Below are 8,746 nucleotides of genomic sequence, written 5' to 3' on the forward strand. Positions count from 1 at the left end.
TGTCAATTGGTTGAATGCACTGTGTGACTGACTGTCACTCTAACCAATGGGGCAGTAAGGCGGGACTAAGCAGTTTTTTCACCCTGGGTTACACATAGAAATCCTAAAATAATACAACTCACATGATTTGAGCTTATGAATTTTACATACCGTACAATGTTTGCTAAACACCCATTCATTATAAAAGGTAACATAAAATAAAAATCTTTGAGCCGTCTCCCAAATATTGCAGCCCTGGGCTACCGCCCCTGTCAGCCCTTCCTACTGCCTGGCCCAGCTTCTGACAGAAGAGACGCCACATTCTTTGGCGCATGAACACAAAGATGATTGTTTTGGTTTTCCAGGAGATTAAGTAATGTCTGATCTAACTCAGGCCACTCAGGTCCAGGGCAAACATGGTCTGTTTACTAAGGCAACTGCATCCACCGCCTCAGGCCAAACAATTGGTCTTAACGCAACCCGATAGCGAGACTTTCATCCTGCAAACACTGACCAGTACCTGCACTGTGACCACTAACACCACCCCCACCTCCACCTCCACCTCCAGTTACAGAGCTCACGTTACAGCAGATCCAAGGAGGTGCTGCGTGAAAGGCAGCACTTTGACAGGAGCCGTTTCTTTATGAAATGCATACTGAGGTGAGTCAGCAGAGGGGCAGTGNCATGNCAAATGAGCAGAGCAATGAGATGTGAGTGTGTAAAAACTTTCTATAAAGGTCTGGGCGATGAATTGTTTTTATCGATTAATCAAAATTTTGGTCTTTGAAGATTTTATTTGTGGAGAATTGGATTTTTATTTTTATCAATATTTCATCACAGAAATCCTGTGAATCATTTAGCCTGCTTTCTTCAGCCACACATCTCTGCGTCTTTTCCCACCTGGTGGATTTTCCTGGCCTCGTCTCTGACCTGCCGGCTCGGCTGAAGCTGGTTCTGTGTGACCCCTGTGTCCGATGAGGGCCAGCCCTGGTTCAACGCGCTCCTGGTTTGCTTTGTGGCACAGCCAGGAGCTAACTTTAGTCTCTTTCAGTCAAGACAGACATAGCTCAGCAGCAGAGGTCAGGGCGACCCGCTAAACCTTAGCCTGTGGCCGTGGACCCAACTGCTGCGTACGCTGAGTGATTTGCTAACAGCGCTGCTAAATCTCAGACGGAGAAACAAAGGGAAATGAGTGCCAGGAGAGGTATTGAGTTTATCAGAGACAGGCTGACGGTTTCCATGAGCCGGCCCTGGTTGACCTGGAAAGGCCTCAGTGTGTTGACCCTGCTGGGCTGAGAAGGCTCTGTGTTGCGTCTCCTGCTCAGCATCAGCAGCAGAGAGTAAACAGTCCAGACGGAGCTCAATGAAAATGGCTGATTTACACCACAAGCTACTAGGATACTTAACTTTGGCAACTTATCAACATATCTAAGCTAAGATTTACAGTATATATATGTTTAACTCACATGTTATTACTTTAGATATTAATAAAACTTATATTTTAGAAGATCCTTCCAGCTTGTGGTTACATAAATTAGCAACTAGCATGGCTTTGCATTTTTTCTGTTTCGTTTTCAGTATTTTAATCTGAGCAACAGTCACTTCCAAAGGTTTTTATCCCCCTTAAGCATTTTATCATGTCACAACCTCAAACCTCAGTTTATTTTCATGGGTTTTTCCCACAGACTTTCTTAGGAATGCAGGTCTGGCCTCTTCACATGCACAGACTGCAGTTTTCTGGCCGACCACTGATTTTTAAAAAGCCTAACCTGCTGATTCCGATTTGTTTTGCCTGAAAACTCACTAAATATAGTGACAAAGTCACTAAGTTGGATTTTCAGACCTTCATGGAGGAAGATGAGATCGGTGGATAAGATCGGCTTCAAATGTGAGTGTCGGCTGTTCAGCAATCACCCAAAATTAAAGGGGCAGTATTACGTATTTTCCAGGCACATGGAGCCATTTCATAACACATTAAAGAAACTATGTTACCTTCAGTTGTTGTAAAAATTGCTGTATGTATCAAACATGACTTAAAAGACATTTGACTTCATAATCTAATGCCTTGAAATTGGGCCTCTGTCTCTTTAAAAACTCCTGCTCTTTCTGAAACTTAAACTCCGCCTACAGGAAGTCATCACAACATGGCTCCTCTGTTAACCCTTTAACAACATTTTAATCAGCGTTGAACTGAGAAGTAGCTGCTACATCTCCAGGTGTTTGCTAATTGCTGTCAGCTAGTCTAAAGGAGCTGAGTGGGGGCAGCTGAATAGTTGCCATAGAGATCAAAGGATTTCTCAAACATGCATGGAAGAGTTAAGACAACACTTCAGATATGTTTTTGATAAGGGAATAACATTATAACAAATGAGATAATTTAGTCTGATAAATTTCTATTATCTGTTTCACTGGATTTATTTAGGGGTTTCATATTTTTCTTACAAAAACCGAAATGTTTTTGTAAGAAAAATAATCTATGTAACAAGTATGCATTACTTTGTGTTGGCTTGACAACTAAAATCCCAATAAAATGCGTTGAGGTCAATAGCTACAATGCGACAAAGTGACGTTATGACACTTAACACTTCTGCAGTGTAAAAACTATGACTGCAATAATGAATTTCATTAGATAGATATCACATCTTTATTGTAAATAATGAGTTAGTGCTTCCATCTGGCTCTGGTTTTGATTTGAATGAAAACACTGGGGAACACCCCGTTTCCTGTTTTGCTTTTCATATCATGTGTCACACGAGTGGAGCAACACAAACCCCAACAAACGGCAGAGATATTTCAAAAGTGACAAACAGATGACTGCGTAACGACGTTCAGATGAGAGCTGCAGACAGATACGGAGTCAGAGGTGGTGTGTGTGTGTGTGTGTGTGAGGAAAGGGGGGGAGATGAGCCATCCTTTCTCCACCCTGCTGAGAAATGAACTGTTGGCCCTGCAGTGACACCCTCCACTTCTCCACCATGCAAACAACCTATTCAATAACAACAACAGGGACGGCAGCAGAGCGGGAGCTGCTGCTCTCTCCTCTGCTTAGTGTCTCTGCAGGTTTACTGATACTTTATAAAAACGTGATTATAGGATATATTTACAAGCCTGAAGTCACTTACAGTTACTGCAGTGGTTTGATTGAGGGTCTTAACCGACCCTAACCATCTAAATCAGAAGATTCAAACTCATTTTCAGCATTTTGGGTCGTATCAGGATCACAAATGTTTTTAAAGGGCTGGTCGGGGCAGAATGCAAATCATTTTCACGTGAATCTGACTGATGCAGCTTTGGTAGTATAAAAAATGTCCTTGATCTGATGGATAAAATCATATTTAAGCACATAACTGTTATCTTGAATGTTGTATTTACGTGTCCCTCTGGAGTCTAGACGGCCACATAAAAAGAAAAAGCTGTGGTGGGTGGAGTTTGACACAGGTGATCTGAATAAAACACCGAGAGAATGAAAATAAGGAAGCATAAAGCGGCAAGAACAAAGATTAGAGGAGGAGGAGGGATGATCCGACTCTTCACTTCAACCTTTCAGGAGTTTTAATCCATTTCCTTTTACTTTTACAGGAATGCTTGCGAGGACAGATGCCCATATGGGGAAACCTTTACAGGTAATTTACAGCTCAGCTGTTGTCCCACATGAGCCCAAAGACAACAGACCGAGCTCCTGTCAGCTCATTGACCCCCTTCCTTGAAGCTTTCACTCACTCTGACCGATCGCCCTTTTTAGGATGATGAGGGGGAGGGGAAAAAAGCTTCCTTTTGCCAGTTCTTTCACATTTTCTTCCTGAAACCACAGCACTATCAACTTCAGTTTTCTCCTTTTCCTCCTCTTGATCATCTAGAAGGAGGATTATCCCCTGATAACCTGCCGACGGGGGGTGAGATCCCGCAGCTCCAGACTGCATCCGTCCTGTAATTTAGTCGGTACTGGCCCAGACAGGAGCCGGCTCACCCCCCACTGCCTCTTCACCTACACTTACACTCTCACACACCTACAATTTGCCAGCAGCCTGGGCGAAGGTGGCCGCAGACGCCTGACGCACAGATCAGAAAGAAACGCCACGAGAACAGGATGACGGTCTCCCCGTGTCACGCTGCAAAAACAGAAAACCTTACCGAGAATTAGTGACTAGTTTCTATCGCAAATACCTTAGTGCATTTGAAATAAGACAAAACTAACTTACAAGAAACTTTTTAGTCAAATACAGGAGCCTGTTTTAAGTCAATAATTCTTTAATATTGATTCAAAAATACTAGTTCAAATGGCAGATGATTTAAATTATAAGACTGGTTTTCAATGTTATTGGTGCCAATGGAACTAGTACCTTTTTTATCAGTATTAATGAATTACTGACTTAAAACAAACTCTAACAAGTAACTTTTCAATCATCTAGAAAAAATATCTGAATTTATCTTAAGAGTTACTTGTAAGTTAGTTTAGTCTTATTTCAAAGACACTGATATATTTCCACTATAAACAAAACATAAATACCTGGTAACATTTTGTGTTTTTGCACTTATAGCTAGAATTTTTTCATCAATATTAAAGACTCACTGACTTAAAACAAGGCCCTATTTCTTGCTCAAAAGTTGCTTGTGAGTTAGTTTTGTCTTATTTCAAGTTCACTAAGCTATTTACACCAGAAACTACACCGAAAATACTTGATAAGATTTTGTATTTTTGCAGTGTAGGAAGTGAAAAAAGAAAAAAAAAAATTCTCCTTCCTTTTCCAGAAATGTCGCCCTCAGCTCTGTAGCCGCATTACCCTTCAACCTCTCTGAAACATCTGCTCACACACACGCACACACACACCTCCCCCTACGTCGCCTTCCCCACCCAGATGGTCCGGTCGGGGCCTGACTCGGGTGACCGCTAATCTGAACGCGGTGTGCTGCTGGAGGAGAGGAGGAGTGTTAATCCAAGCCGCCGACCGACTAACCCGCAACCAGGAGGTTGAAGAGGCAGCACAGGATGCAGGACGCTGGCGTCCTTCACGTGGACGACGACATTTGATCTACATGCACAATGAACAATTACAGCCTGGTTTTGAACCTAACAGGAGAGTAAATTTAACATTAAGAAAACAGACAGATGGATTTTTACAGAATGACGATTGAAGTCGCTCAAAAACTAGCAAAACAAATGTCAACAACTCACCTGAACGCCGACATAAAACAACAAGCCCAGAAAAACACCCAACAGACACTGACCGCAATAAAAAGCTGCAATCTGATGTCACAGCGTGAACTGACCCATCCTGCCTGGTGAGAGTGAGCTGCTGGAGAAAGTCCACTCTGACGTCTGATCAGGAAAAGACAAAGACCAGAGTCCCGATGCCAGTAAACACACAATAATACCCGTCTGCTCGCTAATCCGCTCTGAGCCGTCATCCGGCCAGCTGATCGCTGCTGCTGCTGCTGCTGCTGCTGATGATGATGCTGAGCGGCTGCAGCAGGTGGGCTGCATGATTGTTTACACTCTGGAAGGAGTCGGGCCTCCGGGTAATCTGCTGACGGGAAAGCCTGAGTGGAACGAATACAGCGGCTTTGTTTGGGAGGGAAGTTGGTGAAATGTTGAAATGTTCATCGTGGAAGTGATGAGTGCGAACACGTTCAGCCAGAGCTCCTGTTTCACGAAGCAGCTACTTTAGATGCAACGACGACAGTGGAGACTGGACCGCCTTACGGGCTGATGTCGCGTTCCTCTACGTCTATTGGCTCCTCTGGTAGAGGCGTGTAGAAAGTCTTGATATTTTATCGCAGCTGCGTATATAAATCAGATACTTCTGATTTATTGGGACTTTTGAGATCTGGTAATAAACACGGATTATTTTGTAAAAAAAAAAAAAAAGAAGAAAAGAAAAACAAAACATCATTTCTCCATGTGAATTTCCCCACACTAAAATATGTCACTGCCATAAAAGGTTATTTTATCTGAAGGCTTTTTTACACATCTCTACTGGAGGCGTCTGCCGCTGCCAAGTGTAACTTTACTGTTCTTGTATCAGCTGAGGGGGAAAATGATTTCAGATAATAAAACACAGACAGGGCTGTAAAAGAGCAGGAGAAAAGCAGAGCGTAAAAGTCTGCCAACATCTCTCTCTTTTTCTACTCAACCTTTTCAAACGTAGGCTGTATTTTTTATTTTTTTTGTTTCACCTGGCCTGATGTTGCCCCTCAGCAGCCCGCAGGTCTCACTGCACAGCTGTAATCAACTCACCAGCTGACTTCCTGAAGAGCTCAGAAAGCAGCCGGTCATTTACGCGTCTGAGAGGCAGAGAGAAGGGCCCCGCCTCCCTCCACAGCTGATTTTATTCAGCGTGGCCAAAAAAATTAGAGCCGTTTCAGTCGACTGATTCTTCGAAATGAGGGCGTGACATTACCACAGCAGGAAAAAAAAAACAAAAAAAAAAAAACACGCAGGTGTGTAGAATTGTTCTCGCACAAAAGGAGGCCTGCTTGAGTTTCCTGACTGGAGGTCAGCATGGCTGCCGCTGGCAGCGCTGCAAGCCCACACACGAAAAGTCGTCTGGCGGCGCAGCAAGATCCCACGAGCGCCCTGGGAGACGCTGCTTTAAACTCGGGTTTTTTTTGGGCAAGTGCCGGGACCTCCAATTTGCCTGTCTGCCCGTGTGCCGGGAGGTAAAAGAGGAGGAGGAGGAGTGGAAGTGAGGAAATGTATGTGTGTGTGGGCGGGGGTGGGGGGAAACCCATCAGATATCACAGTTTCCATTAAGAATGAGGGAAAACTACCATGACCTCACCTTAAACAGAACGCTCTGCTGATGTCAAACAGTGAGACAGATGTTAAGCTATAAATATTCAGTCTATCAACACAACCTTCCAACAAGCAGCTCGCAGAGAGAGAGAGCTGAGCACATTTTGGTCCACCATTACTACCGACATGAAGCTCAAAGCTTCCAGTCTGTGGAAAAGGTCAAAGGTGGACCTTTTGAGCCAACCGGCTGAGGCTCAAGAACCAACAAATTTCTCAAGTAGATATAACAGATGCAGATTTTAACAAGTTTTTCCCCTTGAGGTTTTAAAACACCTCACTTGATATGGGTCAATAAATTTGTACTAAACTTAAACTTATTGACCCATATGAATGAATTATTATTGACATGGGTAGACGTCATATCAATAACTTAATGATGATTTATATCAATAAGTTATATATCATAACTTATATCAAGTTTTGACATAACTTGATATAAATATTAATGATATAAAATATGGTGTGTTTTGCAATTTTTGTAAAATATGCTTTTATGAAAAAATAAATAAAAAAAGTTTTGTGGTCCCCAAAAACTTGAGGCCCTGGGCTACTGCCACTTTTGAGCCTTTTATAAAGTCTGGCCCGAGACAGTAATTAGTCAGTAATTATTATTTTCTTCTCACTGTTATGTGGAAACCGTTTCTTTTCTTGCCGTTTCTCTAAATTATTTCCCACAAACAACATCCCATCGAACAAAATGCTTTAAAATAAAATGGGGGCTGTTTAAAAGTGTCCTATGGCAGATATTCACTGAACAGTTTTTAAGTTGTACTTTCACGAAATTGTGTTTTAGTTAAAATGTGTTTTAGTTAGCGCACCAAGGGCCAGAACGGCTCTTTGGTTTGAAGAGCCCTGGACTATAAAATATCTAATGTCATCGATATTTAAAACACACACAAACACACACAGAACCTGATTGGGTTCTGGGAGCCCAGTGCTGTTCCAAACCTCTCCTGAAGAGAGGTCAGCGCTGCTCCCAGCTGTGGATGAGGGGCGCCGTGTGAACGGGGCCCGCTTTCTCAGCTGCTCCATATTACGGCTACAAAGTCTGACAGCAGGCTGCGGTCGCTTTGAAATACTTTCCATTCTGAACCCTCTGGAGAGGGGCATATTGTGGAGAGGGGCATATTGTAGAGAGGGGCATATTGTGGAGTGGGGCATATCGTAGAGAGGGGCATATTGTAGAGAGGGGCATATTGGGGAGTGGGCTTGATGACAGAGAGTGGATTTCTGTTTCTCCACGAGGAGGGAAAAGAACGGGAGGCGTTCAACGCGTTTAATTGTCTGACGTCCTCAGAAACATTTCCCTCGTAAAAACCCTACGCCGCCTGTGTAATGTTCACGGGAGTGTGCGGTGGAGGTTTATTGCGCAGTAATAAGCGGCGCTATTTTGTCGGAGGGCTATAAGACGTTTATGATTTACGTTGAATTTAAACAAAAGTTTGAGACCAGCGATGAGGAGGAGAGAGAAGACGAAGGAGCAGCATAAAAAACAAACAAACAAAAAAAAAACCCGATGTAGCAAGATGCTGTGTTTTTGCTGTGTTTCAGACACGAAGCTGAACTTGGTTTCCAATTCCAGCTTCCGATTCGGGAAATGGCTAAAGGGCAATTCCACCTAATTTTTTACTACCTTACGCAGCTTTAATCTACTCTAGTTAAAAAAAACTACAACACCTGGACACTTCAAACTTGGACAGGATTACTCTGCTCTAATAGCAGAATATTTAAAACCGTGTTTGGGATTTGTGTAAGTTTTTTCTGATTTGTGAAACTTCAATAAATGTTGATTTCACCACTTTTTTCCCTCTGGATCACACTAGAATTGCTCCAGTTCCAAAACTTCAACACCCTAGACAATTCAAACATGGACTTTATTATTCTGCTTTTGTCCGATTTGTGAAACTTCAATAAAGGTAGATTTTCACAATTTTTTGCATCTGGATCACACTAGAACATCTCTAAACCAAAACT

At 42.8% G+C, this 8,746-nt stretch overlaps 1 protein-coding gene across 6 annotated transcripts in view; it reads right to left on the reverse strand.

Annotated features, from left to right (window-relative positions):
* The window catches only part of nhsa (Nance-Horan syndrome a (congenital cataracts and dental anomalies)), a 77,837-nt gene that overhangs the window by 23,869 nt on the left and 45,222 nt on the right, over positions 1-8,746 (reverse strand). Inside the window, exon 1 of one of the 6 annotated variants that reach the window (XM_015027132.1) lies at positions 5,206-5,224. The exons of the other annotated variants lie outside the window; for them this stretch is intronic. The gene's annotated coding sequence lies outside the window, so the exon portion shown is untranslated. Of the gene's footprint in view, positions 1-5,205; positions 5,225-8,746 lie in introns of those variants that run through there. 6 annotated transcript variants of the gene reach the window in all.

The sequence above is a fragment of the Poecilia latipinna genome, unplaced genomic scaffold (genome assembly GCF_001443285.1).
Source record: "Poecilia latipinna isolate Pla-1442-1.1 unplaced genomic scaffold, P_latipinna-1.0 Scaffold7, whole genome shotgun sequence".
NCBI classification, from domain to species: Eukaryota; Metazoa; Chordata; class Actinopteri; order Cyprinodontiformes; family Poeciliidae; genus Poecilia; species Poecilia latipinna.